Raw genomic sequence first — 18,622 nt, 5'->3', positions numbered from 1 at the left:
CTTGTGTTTTGCTGCTGATGGCCTTTTATACACTGTGAAGGATAAACAGGAAGTAGGAAAGACAACTAAGAGATCTGTTATTTGGTGTTAAGTTGCATTGTGGTATTAAGTCACTGAATCCACCAAATATCTTCTTCTCAAGGAATGTAATTAATTTATTCCTGCTTCTTCATATCAGAGGGATAGTACTGGGGCACCTGGCTGGTTCTGTTGGTAGAGCATGTGACTCTTGATCTCAGGGTTATGGGTTGGAGCACTACAGTAGATAGATTACTTAAAAATAAAAAAAAAATAAAAAAAAAAAGAGGCTAGTATTGGATGGAGGCAGGATTCTTTGGGTCTGACTAAAACCCATTCTCTTCCTCTGGCATATTCTGCTTCCCAGGTGCTAAGTCTCTGCCTTAATGGCACTTACAGTTCAGTGGGGGAACCAGGACTGGTCCAGAGAAAACACTGTCAGAGGAATTGAGTAGTTGAATTTTCAAAGCTCTGCAGCTCCTTTTTGGTGACAGTGTTGGTCTGTGGACTGTGAGTTAGTGAGTCATCCTTCACTACTTTTCTCCATCTCCCTTTTGTCTTAACAGACTTGCCTAATCAAGAACTGAATAGTGTCATTCTTTTGTGAAAGGGTGGTGTAAGCTATATGTGTGTGTATATATATATAAGCCTTCAGGGACATGAGGACAAAGATGTTTTAGTTAGGACTAATTAGCAAGAGAAACAGTTTACATATTAATGTTTTTGAAGAGATAGGTTAATATATAATGCCATTTTTGTATTTGGGCTGATATTTTCATGTTGGAGCCACAAAACACGTTTTTAAGTGATAAAATTTTTGATGATTTTCAGCATTTTGAATCTCTTGGGTTTTTGTTTGTTTGGCAGATGTTAGTCCAGTAATGAGTAAGTCTAGCATTACCATCCTTTTTCTTTTCTTTTTGTCTCTGAGTGGGGGCAGGGTGGAGGGAAGAGGGGTTTGATTTAGATCAACATTAATCAACTATTAAGATTACTACCTGCCTTGCAAAAGATAACCGAAGACATTTACATAAGCTTTCAACACAAATAACTTTGCTTAAAAAGGTTTTATTTTTAAAATGTAAAGGGTGAGATGTTACTTCAAAATATATGTGATTTAAACTTACTAAAAATTGTGTTGATTGAAAAAACTGCGCAAGGGATTTTAAACCACAGAAAAACAGTTTATAATTTATTGAGGAGGTCTGGTCTTTGTTGTGTTTTCATATTATTGTTTCTTGATGTCAAATATGATAATAGTGTAGAAGTACTTTTTTTTAGAATTTTGAGTTGTTATGCATGCTGTTTTAAAGCACCACTCTAACAAAATAGGCTTTCTGTGCCACCAGACTGAGACATTGGGTTTGATTCACTGATAGCTTGGAATGGGCCTTTGTTGAAAAGCTCCTCAAGTCACCCTCGTGGCAGAGTATGTATGTTCCATTTGCAAAGATGAAGGATTTGGGGGGGATCATGGAGCTGTTGCTAAGGTTAGGAGAAGGGATTTGTCATCTCTCCTTTATCAGTTAATCCTGTTGGAAGCCGGCTTCTCAGAGGTTGCAATTAGAACAAATGGAAGGTCCCAAAATGCTAACAGTAAATTAGTATTTTCAAATAATGCCACACTTTAAAAACCAGGCCAGTAAATGGCCCCAAGTTACTGAAGCAAGTCGTAAATATGTGACTATTAAACTGAGTTTTGTTTAAGCACATGACTATGTGGGTAACTGGAAGAAATTATACAGTTATAAAAGGGAGCAGTGAGTTCCATAGTAAGTGCTGGTTTCTCTGCATAAGAAGTTGGAATTGTAATTTTATTTCATCAAAAGACACTCTTATTTTGAGGAAACTTGTTTGAAATGCAAACGAAGTTTCTCTCCAGAGCCTGAAAGGCATTGTTGCTTCTCATTATGATGTTATTGCTGCATAGCCAGCGCTTCTGTGTGTAGGAAGCGTGCGGGCCTGTCCGAAGGGATTTGAGGCTGAATGGGTGGGTTACACCAATTAACAAATAGAAAGTTTTCAGAACATTTTGTTTTAAGCCAGGTGCACAAGTTAGAGTTGCTTTTTGGGACTGGCATTTATGCATATGAGAATCAAACCTGACACTACTCTTGGCAGCTTGACTGAGGCCATTTTAAAATAAGTACAAACTGTCCTTGAATTGATTTTCCCCCCCATTGTAGTAGCAGCAAGTTTGCCTTTCTTCTTCATCTGTGACATGCATGCAGTTTTCTGTTATTGGGGGGGCAGGGGAGAAGGGAGGTAAACACGTGCAAAAGACTTTTAGTCTTTATGTGAATAATGTGTTTCAGTTTACATATTTTTAATTTTCTGTGATACTGTAATCAGAACTCTATGTTGACCTTAATTCACATTCATCTGGAGTGCAGTAGAGAGCTTAATTTTTAAGGTATCTATGGTAGCCTCTAACCTTTGAAATAATTTTCCTTAAATTGATATGCAAAGAAATAGAGTATCCCTGCTTATGTCAATAGACTCTGATTTATGTTTTCTTAAATTATTTTATGTATTTATGCATGCACGTATGTGTCTGGTAGTCCATAATGAAAATATATACAAATGTGAAAACTCAATTGCTCTCCAGGCCAGCATTCTGCTGCTTGGGGAGGCCTGGGTTTGATTTCCTGTTGTTGGCACTGTGAACTAGAGTGTACGTGCTCCAGAGACAGCTTTCTGCTTTGAAAGCAAGAGACCAAGTGTCTTGTGTTCCACAGTAGTAACCTCTTTAGCTAATTGTGTGTGTGGGGGGTGTGTTGATGGGCTCTGAAAGGAGTCTTGTCTAGGACACTTCACTGGAAGGAGGCTGCCCATGACCTAGAGTTTGATTGTGGGAGACCAGGAGCATGGTAGGTTGAAGGACAATTGCTTAGTGGGAAAAAATTAGGAAACCCTTGTCATTTCTCTGTTAGGCTGGAAACAGAGATGTCCTTAGATGAAGGGGGAGCACATGAGCATGTTTTATTAACAGTTAATGGAAGAAAATTAATGCTAATTTATTCTTCATACACACCATGCAATTTGTTGGAAAAGTAAAAGAATAGTTTGAAATTCTTTGGTCAATTGATGGATTCCTATGTTAGGGGCATAGAAATGAAACTCAACATTAAGCAGACAAATACCCAAGCCCACAGGCTACATAAATGCTGAATAAAACCAGCTCTACAATAGAACTCTGAAAAGCGAGGGGTAAGAAGCCTAATGAATGATTGAATATGACCTTAGCAAAATCCCTGGAGTGTTGTTGAAGGATCATTCATTTCCAGCTTAGATGTCAAGATGGGCTCCAGTAACCAGGAAAAAAGAGAGCTTGAGTCAGTACTTACTGAGTTTTAAAAATCTTTACAACTCAGTGCATTAGACTGATCATTAAAAGGGCTTCTCTAACTAAATTTTGAGCTGTCACTGTGTAGACCTGTAGTTTAGGCCCAGGGAAACCAAATTAAAAAGATAGTAATTCGCAAGACATGAATGTATCGATATCCTGCTTTTATGGAGTAGAACTTCAAAAACTGTATGTAGAGGCTGGCATAATGTACTTTTGTCATGCTGATACCATTGTAAGAAAGACTGAGCACCATGAGATCAATTGGACCTTAGAGCATTTGCAAATTACTTGCCCAGTTTATTAGAGGAAGATAGAAAGAAATAAAAATGTACTTTTTTCATTTTTAAGTGGTTCATTCTGAAGAAATGATAAATTCTTTTGTTCTGTTTAAAATACGTGTTATTACTGCATCAGAAAATAAGTATGTTAGAAAATAAGTATGTTAGTGATCTTTATTGTGCATGCTGTCCAGAAGCTTTTTAAGAAAAGCAAATCTAACACATTTGTTTCCCCAAATTCCAAAAAATGTATACATGAACCAGCAATTAGCATATCCTGGATATTATATGAGAAGCTTAGGAAGAAGTATGAAAATACCCCCCATTTGGACAAAGGGACCATTAACTGTATTTCTCATCCTTCATTAACATACTCAGAGATGAAGCAGTTTATTATTCTCCGTGACTATAGCAGAATAGAAGTGCAGTTGGGATGGTCGCCGCTCTCCTGCTATGGCCCTCCACGCTGCTTGTCAAAGATGGGCATACGCAGGGGGAGGGAGCTAAATGTAGAAGAGAGTGGGTGCTGCCAGTGCACGTTTTCTCGTCACCCCTCCTCTAGTATGAAAATGTCAGTCCTTTGTTCCCATCTAATTTTAGTACATCCTGGCTTAAAAAAAAAAAAAAAAAAAAGTTAGGATGCTTTCCAACCATGGAACTTTGAGGGGTGGGGTGGGCGGGGAAAGAGTACAGGAAGGAGCAGTTTACATTCCATATCCGTCTGCCTTTCTGCGACAGCATCTAGCCCCTACTCTGTTGATTCTGGTAATGAAATAAATTTAGATGCACTGAACCAGCAATAATTAAGTTTTCCTTCCATGTCCTCAACAAGAAGTCTAGTTGGAGTCTGAATGGGGAAAATCATAATATGGCATCTAATAGAACATACTGGGCTGAATTAAAGAGCTGTGTACAAGTTTTAGAAGACAGGTCTGAAATCGTGAATGAAAAACTGCATGTTGTCTTATTTAAATGTGACCTTTGAGGCCCATTTGTGATTCAGTGAAACTGCTTTTATGCTCTTGTTTAGAATGAGAGTAATATTTGTTGATTTTTGAGAAGCAATCAAAGGCAAGGTACACAAATCAGAGCTGTTTATTCCTCGTGGAAACCCTCACCGTCTAGAAGGAAAGCTCTGATTTCTTGAAAAGAACCAGTTGGGTCAAAGAATGGATAACATAGTTTGTTCAAGAGATAGGACTGAATTCCATATGGCTTTGTAGTTGAAAGTGCCAACTGTCATGGTTATTATTTAATTAAAAAGTAATTAACCAGATTAAACTATGAGGGGAAATCTACATTCTGGACTTCACTATGAAATAAGTCCATCTTTTCCAGAGGTTTCTTGCTTTAGGTGTTCTGAGGTTTCCTCTTGGAATCTCTCTATGGTAAAGATATTAGAGAGCTACAAGTAAGAGGAATTATTTTGTTACTAAGTCCATTTGATTAATGATTTAATTTGTCATGGGCGGTATCAGATTATTTTCTGAACTTGAAATTTATTTTCGTTCCTTTGATTTTATAGTAACACAGAGTTTAAAAGCTGTTAAGTAATAGAGTAAATATTAAAGAGAAATGATTATTTTTTTAAATACTAAATTTGGGAGGAAAAAATGATGGTAATATAGGCAGGGTGCTTTCCTTCTTTGGACTTCAGTTTTCCTTTCTGTAAAATGAGGGTGTTCAGTAGGTGATATTTAAAGTTCTCCTCTACCCCTCTAGTCAGTTTGGGTTGCCGTTGACCTGGTGGTTTAAACAGCAGAAATTTACTTTTCACTGTCTGGAGACTGGAAAGTCCAAGGTCAAGGTATGAGGAAGGCAGGCTTCATTCTGAGGCCTCTGCTCTTGGCTTGTAGGTGGCTGCTCACCTGGCCTCCCTGTGCATGCTTACAAGGGAGAGAGAGTGTGGGAGCAGGCTCTCATGTGTCTCTTCTTAGAAGGGTGCTGAGTCCATCAGGAGAGCCCCATCCACATGACTTCATGTAACCCTGATTACCTCCCAGAGGCTCTACTTCCAGATATTATCACATTGAGGGTTAGGCCTTCAACATGTGAATTTGGGGGGGCACACAAACATTCAGTCCATAATATCTGCTGAAATTGATCTAAGATGTAGAGAAGGGCTTAATAGATTTTCACTATATACAGGAAGTTTAAATGCTCCAATTAGCTAAATATTGGTTGTTAGGTCTCTTTAGAGTTCTTTTTCTTTTTTAAAGATTTTACTTATTTATTCATGAGAGACACAGAGAGAGAGAGAGAGGCACAGACATGGGCAGAGGGAGAGAAGCAGGCTCCTTTCCATGCAGGGAACCTGACCTGAGACTCGGTCCTGGGTGTCCAGGACTACACCCTGGGCTAAAGGCGGGGCTAAACCGGTAAGCCACCCTGGGCTGCTCCCCCCCCCCCGCCTTTTTTTAAAGATTTTATTTATTTATTCATGAGAGAGACAGAGACACAGGCAGAAGGAGAAGCAGGCTCCATGCAGGGAGCCTGATGTGGGACTCGATCCCGGGACTCCGGGATCACGCCCTGGGCGGAAGACAGGTGCTAAACCATGGAGCCACCCAGGGATCCCCTCTCTTTACAGTTCTTAAAGCAAGGTATCTATGTGTATGAGAAATATATGTACATATAAGACATTTGGAGCGAAAAAATCATGTATTTTTCCATCTAAGATATCTTTGTACATCCATTGGTAAACTTTAGATCTGGGTATTGATTGTCTTTGATATGTATTTTTGATAATTCAGTTTGTATTTGTTTGACCACAGCTATGTTTTATTCAGGAAACTCAGAAATTTACGTCTGATTGTTTGGTCTCCTTCAATTTTACATATAGAAAGATAGAGATCAAGATTGGGCCTAAGGAAACACAAAGGAGTCCTACTCATAGATGACCTCATTTAGAAGTGTAAAGTCCCAGGGTTCTGAGAATTCTACTCTCTCATGCTACACAGAGTCCCATGCTTGAGCAGGTGGTATGTGGTCTGCCCTTCTCAAGCCTTGTAACTATGGGCTCTTGTCTACTTAATCGTGGTTTCCCTTCAGAACTTTTCTTCAAAGCAGTTGGGTGTAATGGAGAGAGAAGCAGTCATGGAGACCTGCTGTATCACCGGATCAGGAATATTAAATGAGAAGAATCAGTGTGAAGCAGCTTAGCATAATTCCTAGCACACACGAGTAACTAGGCTTTTCTCCAAGGACCCTTCTTCCTGTTGCAGCTGATGTATGGACTTGTTTGAGCTTTTACCCCTCAGTACCACTGAATTAATGTATTCAGTTCAACTGTATTCCAAGAGTGTTTAGATGAGGGAAGAGAGGAGGAGTGGTAGACAAGTGAGTAAGAGTATAGCTCCTTCTGGAGTCTCTAGATAGGGCTGGTGCTGAAGCACCTTTTTATTTAGCTAAGAAAACAGGACCGGATAGGATGCCAGATTTTCACTGAATGTTCTTTACGATGTGTTTCAGTGGACTCCTTAAGAATACTCAGGTTTAAGATCATTATCTGTTTACGTGGTAATTATTTAGTAATCAAAGTAGGTCTGGTGGGAAAAATGTTCCTGTGGATGCACTGGAACCGGCTAAGGACGCGGTGCACCTTCCCTCAACAGGTCTGCATGCTAAGGCAGTATTTCCAGTGACATGAAACAAGGTAACTAAGATCAGGTCCCTCAACTAATGAAAACTGAGTTGGAGTTGGGTCTTTCTGGGTATCTAGGAAGCAGTGGGCTAAATTTTTATCATTGATTTCCACCTTGCATCATATAGATTTGATTTCTTTGATCAGTGAGTCATATTTATTTTCCTTGTTTTAAGTTGAGTTAACGGTGCCATTCACAGTGACATTTCAAAGTTTGGTGTTGGATAATACTTTAGTTTATCTGATTTGACCTTAGTTTATACTGGAACTGACTGTATTGTTTGTAATGTACAGTGAATTGATTGTCCTCATCTAGAAAACATTTGGTTTTCAGAATTGTTTATTTAACCTTTTTATTGGTGGGTAGGTGAATATTTCAATGCCTGGGCTGCTTAGTGTGACTAGAGAAATGCTGGCCAGAGCAGTGTCACTTTCTTGAGCTTAAATCTTTGAAATATTTTTAAAAGGTTCTATAGAGAATGAGGTCAGTATGATAATATATGTCTGTAGGATAGACGTAATAAAAGCTTCACTAAAGTTAAGTACTTTAACAGTACTACAATGGGTAAGTGACCTGGTTTTGATCAAGAATTTTTTGTTTGTTTCTTTGTGAAAGTTAAGAGTAAAGTAGTATTTAAAATAGCAAGCTAACTTCTCATATCAGTTCTCCCTTTCAGGTCAGGTGCAGGGTATGTGCATACAAAATAGGCAAGGCTAGTTCCTCAGGGATACGATAAAACAAAACATCTTTGCTTTTGATTAAAATGGAAGGTTGACAAACTGCTGAGGGAAGTTAAGAAATTCAGAGGCTAATATACTCTGGAAGGCACATGTTCTTTTCATACTGCTCCCAGGGATGTTTTACTCTTTGGAGCCAGAGACTGATTTTTTTCTTCTTGATATTTTAAATCCAAAGGATTAAGTCTTTAGATTGGGTATTCAGGCTCTGTGAAATCAAAAACTGTATGTATTTTCACAGTTTCCTTTTTCCCTAATGAAAATGAAATTCACTCTGTTTCATTTTTATGGGGATAGGCAGGATGGCAGTAGCTTTGAGCATATCACTAGGCATGAGTTAAAAATAGATTTTTCTTGAGGCAGTGACTTATATGGTAGATAGTTGACAGGAGAGAAAAATTAAGTTAAATTTTGGGCTTATATTGTAAATACAATATCTAAATTCTAATAAAGGATATATAAGAAAAAAATGGAAATGGTTTTCATTTGAAGGTGATAGCATAAACATTTAGTCTGGGTGTGCTGTTGAAATGTATTCTAGGTAAAACTTAGTGTGTAACAGTATGAAAATACTGTAACTTGTATTTAGCTATGTATTTGGTGGAGTAACTGAGGCCAATGTAGGTTATGGGTGACCAACCATGTTAATAGTGATTGATATTAGAGTACTTCAGCTCAGATCATAAATAGATCAGGGAAAGGTCAAGAATGAATTACGCTTTTCAGTGTTACTATTAAAATAGTAAAATAGGTTTGATAGGTTTTGCATATGCCAGTAACTTTGAATATAGATAGTGAAAAGCCTTCATTATACTTACTTTTGCTTACTTATCATGCATAAACTTTCCAATATGTTTTTTCATGCTTGTGTTTTCTGGTAGCACATAACACCAATAGCTACTATTACCTTGCCAAAAAAAGAAAAAAAAATGTATGTCAAATTGAAATAAGTTTTAACTGTTGCTCTGTTCTTTTTAGCTTACATTACCCAGAGCTCTTCCATCCATGAGTTGCAAGCGTGACATTTGCTGTGTTTTCAGCACCTGCCAACTTGGAAACCAGGGTTTGTGCTCAGGACTTAGGCTTACAACCCACACTTTGTGGTGCACAATGCCGTCCCAGCTGGCATGCTTCGTACCTCAATGGTGCTAGACGTTCGGTTACAAAGCTGTGCAGAGTCACGTGCACTGATTTCAATAGGCATTCCGCTTCGAGCTGTTTTCAACTCTCGTTTTATATCAGAGGAGTTAGATTGGTATCATTAAATTCACTGCATGGTTATTTTTCAATGAAAATAAATTTGTTTTATGTCGTTCTTGAATCAAAAAGTAACTTTGTCTTCAGGAACCAAAGTACCTCTTTTAAAAAGGTGTGTGTTTAGATGTGGGACAGAACTCTCTCTCTCTCTCTGTCTACCTATATGAGAGAGATTCCAGCCAGGGCTATAGTTCATTTTCATCAGTGGAATGGTTTCAGAACACAGTATGAAAAGGACAGAAAGAAAAGAACAGAAGGATTAGTGGGTCATAACATGGTTATGTAGGTAGGGTCGTTAGTTGTAGATGGCTTATATATTTGGGGACAATTACAGAACTCATTTTTCTGAATAAGATCTACATAAGAGATGGTAGATTCAGATTTTCGGTTTTCATCTGTAACCAAAACTTTACATGTTGTCCAGAGAAATGTATTTTGCTAACTTGTTTTCTTTCAGTAGCCAGTTTCTTTGAAAATGCTTCAGGTGGACTTGGTGATGTCTGTCTTCCCATCATCTGTTATAAGCAATTTTAAAAGGTTCTGCTTTGTAAAAGATCTTTTCAGATTTAGAAAGGACAGTGTGAAATGTGAATGACTGGCTTTTAATACAACAGTTGTGACAAAGAGGCAGTGGCTTTTGGAAGCTGAATAAAGGGGTTAATACACACATCTGCATACTGTGCTGTTGGGTGCGATGTATAACAAGTTTGATGTTTGTTTCACTCACTTCATTCTAAAAAGAATACTATATTATTCTCAAAGATAAACTAGTTTATCCTTTTTTTAGTGGGGAGCTCTTTTTTACAGCCATAGGCACACATAGATTTGATGGGTAAAACTGAACAACATTGACTGTACTTGCTTAGACTTCAAAGCTTAGCTCCTTGTTGCTTGAATATCACATTAATTTGATTCTAAAGGCACAAAAATAAAACACCCACTAACTACCTAGGACACTCATTACTACATATCAAAACCCAACCTTTACCCTCCTCTGCATAAATGTGCTTAGGTGAATACTTGATTAGCTTGTTGATACAAGTTATAGTTGGTTACACCCTTTCTTAATAAAATACACCCTTATTGTCTCCTATTGCTTAAGAGCTTTAGGCTTGGAATAGGGGAACTCTTTAGAATAGAGCGATACTCAGTTTAAATTCTCCTAGGCAGTTTTGAGTGGATGGGATTCGTGCCATACGCACAGGCATTCCTCCATTTGGTGTTTCTGCTTTGAGCCGGGCCAGGAGAGCCAGTATTACAGTGCTTTATCTCTGGTTTCATATATTGGTCTCAGAGTGAGACTGTATGCAACCCCTACATTTTATATTTCCCAGGTGTTTGTGTTTACCCAAGTTAGTGTTGTTGGTCAGTGATAATGGAAAAGTTACAAGTGATCATTTTTGGATTATTTATGTATTTATTCCTAAATTGGCTTATGAATTTGTGTTTAGTTGCCTGGTTGTACTCTAAATCTGTTTTTAATTTGGTTTTGACCTTTAAGGATTGAACAAAGGTAGACAGCTTAGCCCCCCACCCCCCGATTGCAGCTTACATTGCTTTACATCCAGAATGCGACTGAGCTTGTATTTACTCTTCTGACTTGAGCAAAGCTCTAATATACCACCTTTCAGGTAGGACTTTTTTTAAAAAATAATGACTATGTAGTATAGCCCCCAAAAGTGGGGGTGTTTAGGATATACAGGGCTTACTGCATAATGTGGGAAGAACCACTTAGTATGGAAGGTTAATTGACACAGGGCTTAATGTATATATCTTTTAGCTTTTGGAGATTCAAATTAAGTCCATGAGAAATAGCCATTCATTGGTTAGTAGCACAGCTCCTTAAGCAGGTATTTTAGTTCTGTGCACTTGCAAGAAAGCCTCAGAACCAGAAAAACAGGCTGCTTTAGGTTGGAAAGGAGGCGTTGCAGCAAAGAGCTTGCCATAACCACAATCCTTGGAATTTTGTGAGACTAAAATCATCCTGAAAGCAACAAGAATCATGATTGCGATAATTGTCTCCAGGCTCTGGATGTGGCCCCCCCCCCCCCCCCCCCCCCCCCGCCCATTTTGTTTTCTCCCTTGACCCGATGAACTAGTAATTGTAGGAATAAGCTGAATGTTTGCCAGCAGGAGTCACTCTAGGCTTCCTAATAAAAAGTAAATTAAACTTTATTCTTAAAGCTCTCAAAGGCTGAGGTGACACTGTGATAAGATGGCATTAGGGAAGGTATAGGAGGAGCATTCTCAAATTATCCCTTGTGCCTTTCTTTGTTTAACTTAGGGAGCCTTGCTTGGTTCTCGTTCCTTTCAGAATTGGCCCTTGATAAATTCTTTTAAAGCAATGTTTATGGAAAAGGATATCAGTATCTTTGCATTCTGCTTATTAGCTCATTTTGGTTTTTGTAGGACAAATTGGTTACATCCCACATCATCTACTTGAATGAATAGACACCCATCCTTCTCCTGATTGTTGTTCATCGTAATCTTGCAGAAGAAATCACTAGAGTGAGCCGTAGCTGGTGTGAAAGGAGATGTTAGCTCATGGTTTTCTGAAAAAGAATGGGTCCAGTGTGATGAGAAACTGAAATATTTCAGCAACAGCCATGAAATATAATAGTTTCCCAAGTGCATACAAGCTCAAGAAGTTAATTGTCCATTTATGTTTGATACTGGGATTGAAACATTGGATTAAAACCAATTAAATGTTCCTAGAAGCAACAGAAAAAGTTTCCTGATTTATGAATAGACCCATTCAAATGGGGCAGACACAATCCATGTAAAGTAATGAGGTGTTTTGTTTTTTTGGCAAAGGAGAACACAAAACAGGCATAGGGGAGTTCTTTAAAAAAAAAAAAAAGAAAAGAAAAAAACCTTCTCTTTAAAAATCTCTTTGGATACAAGGTCAATAAAATAACATACACTGGTAGGACGGAGTGATGGGAAATCTAGGGCTTCGCTTCACAAGGGAAACAATCCCCCTCCCCCAGGTGAGCAGTACAATGAAAATACTCTGCTTATTCTATCAGGGTTACATTCCTGAACTTAAGTCAACATCCTAAGTTACAGAACGAAACATGCTCTGCGTCTGCTTAGCAACCACAAATCCTTCCTTCACCAGTTGCATATATTTTGCATGTGGCTTCTGAAGTACACATTCCTTTATTTCGACCAGCGCCTCTAGTTGGGAAACTAGCGCTTTATTTTCCCAAAGTGTGACAAGGCTCGCACAGCCCCCCTCGCTGCCGCCCGGCACGCCGCCGACAAACCTCAAAACCCCACAACCCGGAAGCTGGGCGTCCGAAGTCCACGCGGCCCGGCCCGGCCCGGGGTTTTGTGCCCCGGCTCCTGCGGGGGGCGGGGGCGGGGGCGGCCGCGGGACCCCTGGCTCCGGGCCCGGGCGGTGCGGCGCGGCGCGGCCCGGCCGGCCCGGGGCCCCTTCCCGCGTGCCCTTCCCGCGTCCCGGGGCCTCGCAGGCGCGGGCTCGGCGGGCGGCGGGCGGCGCGGCGCGGCTCGGCTCGGCTCGCAGGACGGCCTCCAGCCCCGCCGGCGGCGCGCCGCGACCCCCCCACTCCCCGCCCACCGGCGGCTGCGCGCACTGCACCCGCGCCCGCCGCCGCCGCCGCCGCCGCCCGGCCCCTGCACGCCGGCCCTGCACGCCCGGCCCCTGCACGCCCGGCCCCTGCACGCCCGGCCCCTGCACGCCGCCGCCGCCGCCAGCCCCGCGGCCGCCCGGGCCCCGCCACGCCGCCCGCGGAGCGCCCGACCCGGACACACGCCTTGCGGGCGGCCGGCCCCACGGCGGCGGCGGGCGCGGCGGGCGCGGGCGGCCCGGCCGGGGCCGGTGAAAGGGACGAGTTGCGAACAGTTCAGGAAGTGACAAGTCGATTTCCTCCTCCCGGGGAGCCGCTCGGTACAAAGCGCTCGGCGCCGGCGGGAGAGCGTGCGCGGCGGCCGTGGCGGTGGCGGCGGCGGCGGCGGCGGCAGCGCGGACCCCAGGCGACCCCGCCGCGCACAGTAAGCGACCGGGCGGCGCGCGGGACCCCGGCGGCCGTGCTGGCCCTGCGTGCCAGGATGCTCATTTTGTTACTTGGAAGTGTCGCCGCTTTCCTTTTTTTTTTTTTCTTTTCTTTTCTTTTCTTTTCTTCCCCCCTGCCTGGTTTCGCGTGGGGTCGGGCGGCTTCTCGGGGCGCTGAGCGTCGGCCCGGGGCGGGCGCGAGACTTGTCAGCGCAGCCGGGGGCGCGGCGGGGCGCGGTCCTGCCTCCGCGGGCTCCGCGCTCCCCCGCGCCGGGACCCGGGGACCCCGGCGCCCCGAAGTTCCCGCACCGTTTGCAGACAACTCTTTTGTTCGCGGAAGTTTGCGTCCGGCACCCCCGGGATGCGGGCGCGCGGCGGCGGGCCCCGCGGCTCCTGGACGGGCCGGGGCGGGGTGGGGGGGGGGGGCGCCTGGCCCGGGGCGGGGGCGGCCGGCGGGGCGGCCGCGGGGGCGGGGTGCGGGGTGCGGGGCGGGCGGAGCGGGGGGCGCCGGCGCGGCTTCGCACATGGCGAGCAGGGCCGCGCTGCACGGGCGCTGCTCGCCTCCCCTTCCTTTCCCGCCGGGAGTGCCTGCTGGCGGGGCCGGGGCGCGCGGGGCGAGGCGCGGGCAGGACCCCCGGAGTTGCTCCCCGGAGTTGCTCCCCGGGGCGTCCCGGGGGACCACGCTGGCGGCGCGGGCCGGGGCGGCGAGGGGGCGGCGAGGCGGCGGCGGGGCGCGCTCTGCTGCTCGGGCCGGTCGCCCCGGGAGCCCCCCGGGGCCGGGCTGCCCGCGTCCGGCCGCCGGGCTCGTTCGCACGCACTGTACTTGGTCCGATGGTGAACAAAGAACAGCGCTTTGCGGCGTTTGATGAATGGGATTCCGCCTCCTATAGGCCACACTCCGAGCCTTCGGTGCGCTGCAGCCCGCGGACCCGGCGGCGGCGGCGGGCGGGCGGGCGGGCGGCCCCTCGGGGGTGCTGCACCCCGGGCCCCCGACCCCGGGGCAGGGCCCGGCCGCCGCCGCCGCCGCCTCGCCTTGCCGCCGCCTCGCCTTGCCGCGGCGGGCGCAGATGGGGCCGGGCCGACGGTGGTTCAACAGGAACAAATGTTTGTTGAATTGTTGGATGGCGGAGACGAGGGGCTGTTCCTATCGACTGCTGCAGGAGCAGGAGCCGGAATGGCATTGTTTATTGGCCTGGGAAGCCGGCGAGCGTCTTGCGCCGCTCGCCTCCGCATTCGCCCGCCTCCAAATGACACACCAGCATGTGGGTTCCCCGCGCTTCCCGCAGGCTGGGAGGGGATCCCGCCCGCTCCAGGCCCTGGGCTCGGTCGAAGGATGTCACCCTGGCGGGAGCGCTTGGGGGGAGGAATGGAGTTAGTAGACCCCGTGAGACTCCCTGTTGCCGATCTGGCCAGACTTTTAGTTTCATTTTAATTTATCCACTTAGCAGTAACTGGTCTCAGTTACAGTTTTGATACTGAGTGGCGGATCTGTGGGGTTTGGGTGTTGTCGGGTGTTGTCGTCGTTCCCACCCCCAGGCTGTGGACAGCTAGATAAACAGAAAACAGCTATTTGTCCCCATTGATAGGCCTGTGTTAGTCTGAGAAGGTTTGACTTTTTTTTTTTTTTTTTTTTTTTTGAGCTCAGGACTGGTTGGTGGCCCTTGACCCGGTGTCTGCACTTGGCTAGGATCTGGATGCTGCCAGCCATCCTGCAAAAGGGAGGAGCATGCTGCTCTAGCTCCTAGGATCTAGAAAAGGAAGGAGAGGCTTGGGACAGGTCTGTTCCCACCCCACCCCCCACCCCCATGCCCCTCCAGAGAAGGAGGCGGTTTTAAGACCAGTTCAAATCATTTTGGCCAGGGACTCACTATTCCCCCCCCCTCCCCCGCTCCCCACCACCCCACCCCGGGAGGTGATCTTGATGTGCAATTATTTTAACATTGAAGACAAGTTTTAAATAAAAGCTGGCAGTACTGGTTGTTGCAGAAGTGGACTTGAATTCCTAAGGCTGGCAGGACAAGTAGAGCCTTCCACAATTGTGATTGATAATGTTTGTAGTCAGTTTCTCCCTTCTGTTTTCAATTTAGGGTATGTCGCGCACGTAGTAGCGTGTTGGAAGTTCATGAAGTTCCTTTAGGAAGAGCTTGAAGATGCCTTCTTGTCATCATAGCGGCTCTGCTTCATTGACATTTTATGGGAAGCCCTGTTGTTATTTCTTAGGCTCTTTCTCTCCACATCTTTCATCTTTCTCGGTTCCCCCTGTTGGTTACTTTGCTCTCCCCTGGCTCTGTGGAAGCCTGATGGGCTGGGTGTCCTTTAAGCGGGTTCCGGGGCAGACGCCTGACCCATGCTGGAAGCTCCGTTAGGGCCAGCCTGCCGCTCTCTTCCCCTGCAGGAGACTGGAGAGGAGAGAGTCTTGTACACCCTGGGAGCTGGCAGCAGAGGACGCCTCGGAGCAGCCTGGAGGTGTACCTTTGCAGTGCTCTTAAGCAGTACGCCTTTCTCCGCCCCTGCTTCTTGCAGGGGGCCCTGAAGACTGAGTGCAGGACCCACTGGCGGACTGTTGAGTTGATGTTTTATCTGGGCAAGTGTGACTTTCCTGAACTGCACACCCTATGGAAACTTTTTGTTCTTGCCCTTAAAAAAGCCTGAAATAAGCAAATACTCAGACCAGCACAACTGCCATCATTACCACCACCACGCACACCTCTCTGATGTGTAATAAAAGAGACCTGCAGGCGTAATTTGTTATGTAATATGCTGATAATACAAGTTTCGGTTTTAGATGGAAACCAGATGTGGAGGGGCTCTCTCTTTAATTGATCCAGCAAGGGGGACACGTTAATAGATTAACTAGCTCTTGCAAACCCTGAAGGTGATTTCTTTTCTTTCTTTCTTTTTTTTTTTTTTATTGTGAGGGGAGAATCCTAAACTTGGGGCTTTTTTAAGTCTCCACCTCCCCCACCCCACCCCTACCCCTAGCTTCTTGCTTTACTGCAGCTGTCCTTTTTGTCAGACTCTTCCTCTCTTGAAAGAACCGGTTTGTTGCCAACATGAAGCACATGGCCGGGTCTGGCTGGGCTCAGCGCAGCTTAACTCTGCTGGGCTCCACGCTCCTCCTCGCCTTGTCCAGCTGCTGCCCTGTCCTCCACCCTACAAAACAGGGCCTGGCTGAGGGACTTGCGTGCTGCAAGGAATGTTGACTGGCCTCCCTCAACTCCTTTCTGAAATGTCTGATCATCCAGGGAGAGTTGCTGTTTAAACTTGCCCGGTGAATACACTTTCCAAAATCATTGACTCTCCTTCTCTGATTAATTTCTGTGTTTGTTTCCTGCCTAACTTTACGAGGGTTCTTTCTACATGGCTGAGTCACCTTTATTATGGCCCAGGGTCGGGGACTGCACTGTAATAGCTGACCCCATTAACAGCAGTTTCATTGCGTGCTGGGATGTGAGCTTTGGAAACAAACCCACAGGCTTAGATACGCTGATGTGCCCGGAGACTTGCTTAGAAAATTTTTGTTTTAGCGCAGTTTACATTAACATGATTAATGATCGCGCCACTGAAAAGTCTATATTCAAAAGCAATTTACCGTTCCCTAGGGTTCTTCTTATGGTGAAGTAATTTTCTTTGCCAAACAACTTTGTTTTAAGGTAATTTCTTCTTTGATGTTTAATCCAAACCTCCTGTGCACACAGTTTTGGATCAAGGCTTGGGCTTCGAAAATTGCGGGTTGTGGTTTTGGTGGTGCCTGTCTAACCTTCCTGAACTCGGGTCGGAGGGCACCCGGATTCTTGATTTAGGAAAGCCCTCTGAGATCCTAAGCAGCGGCAGAGTCAGTGCTGGGCTGATCAGGACCGGAGGAAATCTTGCAGGGGAAACTTGGCTTTGGGGTGTCTTGGAGGAGGGATGTAAGGAGGCTGGAGCTGAGGACAAGATTTTTTTTTTTTTTTTTTCTCTTCCTTGCATCAACTGGAGATACTTGAGCTTTTTCAAAAAACAGAGACGTCTTTGCTTCAGCCACCTCCTCCTCCTCCTCCTCCTCCTTTTCTTCTCCTTCTTCTTCTTTTTTTTTTTTTTTGTTAAATGTGGGTGATTGAGAGGGGAAATGCTGATGGGTGGGTCTGAAAGCAGCCTTAGGAACCCGAGAAAATAAAAACACATTTGAAGGACTCTGGAAGATTTTGCATTTCAAAGGGTCTACCTTGTAGAATTTCACATCACGTCAGGGGTTATGGAGAAGTGTGACAGGCACCCCCGCTTCGTTAACGGTCCTGCCCCTCTCCTGCTGTGGGGGCTGCAGGGGAAGCTGTCTTTTGCAGGGGGGCGGGGTGGGGGCCGTTTGGCCAGACAGCGCAGGAAGATCTCGGAAACAACAGTGCTCCTTAGGCATCTGTAGTCCCTGGAGGGACTTTTTCCATGGGGCCGCTCTCAGGAGGTAAAAGCAAATCATGTTGCTAAACAGCCCATTTGACCCCAGAATGCAGGGGCAGGCCAACTCCTGACTGCACTTGCTCTTTTCCTTCGCTTGTGAAACAAAGAAACAGATTCTCCTCCTGCACTGGTATAATGTGGTTCCCTAGTTCCCAAGATTCAGGACCATGAAAAGTTGGGCGCAGCAGGCTTCAGCCCAAATGGGTGTGGATTGTTCAAAGAATAATAGCAGTGCCCACTGGTTATTGAAGGCCCACCCTGGGCCAGGGGCTTTGCATACGCTCTCTAATTTTCAAAGCATTCCTGCAGTTACAGCTAAAGAAAGAAATTGAGTCTCGGAGAGGCCAAGTAACTGGCCTCAGGCCACACAGCTGCTAGGCCTGGAGGCTGGTAGTTCTATCCTACTCTCTCTCACTTCAGAGCCTGGTTGTTTTGCACACGCAGGCTATGGGTTGGTGTGTTCGAAAGATAGAGGCACTAAGTTCTGTTTAATCTCAAAGCATAAATTTTGTTTAGTCTTGTTAACACCACAGGGAAACTTAGAAATTTTGACTACCTCTTTCCCTCCCTCCTCCTTTTCCTACAGCTTTAAAAAAACTTTTTTTTTTTTTTTTTTTTTTTTTTTTTAAAGGAGGGCTCGGGGGATCCCTGGATGGCTCAGCTGTTTAGCGCCTGCCTTTGACCCAGGGCGTGGTCCTGGGACCTGGGATCTAGTCCCTCCTTGGGCTCCCTGCATGGAGCCTGCTTCTCTCTCTGCCTGTGTCTCTGCCTGTCTCTCTGTGTCTCTCATGAATAAATAAATAAGATCTTTAAAAAATAAATAAATAAATAAAGGAGGTTTGGATTCTAGGTCTACCATAGGACCAAAGACAGTGCCTGAGTTCTGA

The 18,622-nt window shown here is 45.0% G+C and overlaps 1 protein-coding gene across 1 annotated transcript in view; it reads left to right on the top strand.

Moving 5' to 3' along the window:
- The first annotated feature begins 13,224 nt into the window (after nucleotides 1–13,224).
- The window catches only part of FAM53B (family with sequence similarity 53 member B), a 105,966-nt gene continuing 100,568 nt past the window's right edge, over nucleotides 13,225–18,622 (top strand). Inside the window, exon 1 of the mRNA XM_038579035.1 lies at nucleotides 13,225–13,300. The gene's annotated coding sequence lies outside the window, so the exon portion shown is untranslated. The remainder of the gene's footprint in view (nucleotides 13,301–18,622) is intronic.

This window comes from Canis lupus, chromosome 28 (assembly GCF_011100685.1).
Source record: "Canis lupus familiaris isolate Mischka breed German Shepherd chromosome 28, alternate assembly UU_Cfam_GSD_1.0, whole genome shotgun sequence".
NCBI lineage: Eukaryota > Metazoa > Chordata > Mammalia > Carnivora > Canidae > Canis > Canis lupus.
This window is presented reverse-complemented; position numbering and strand designations above follow the sequence as displayed.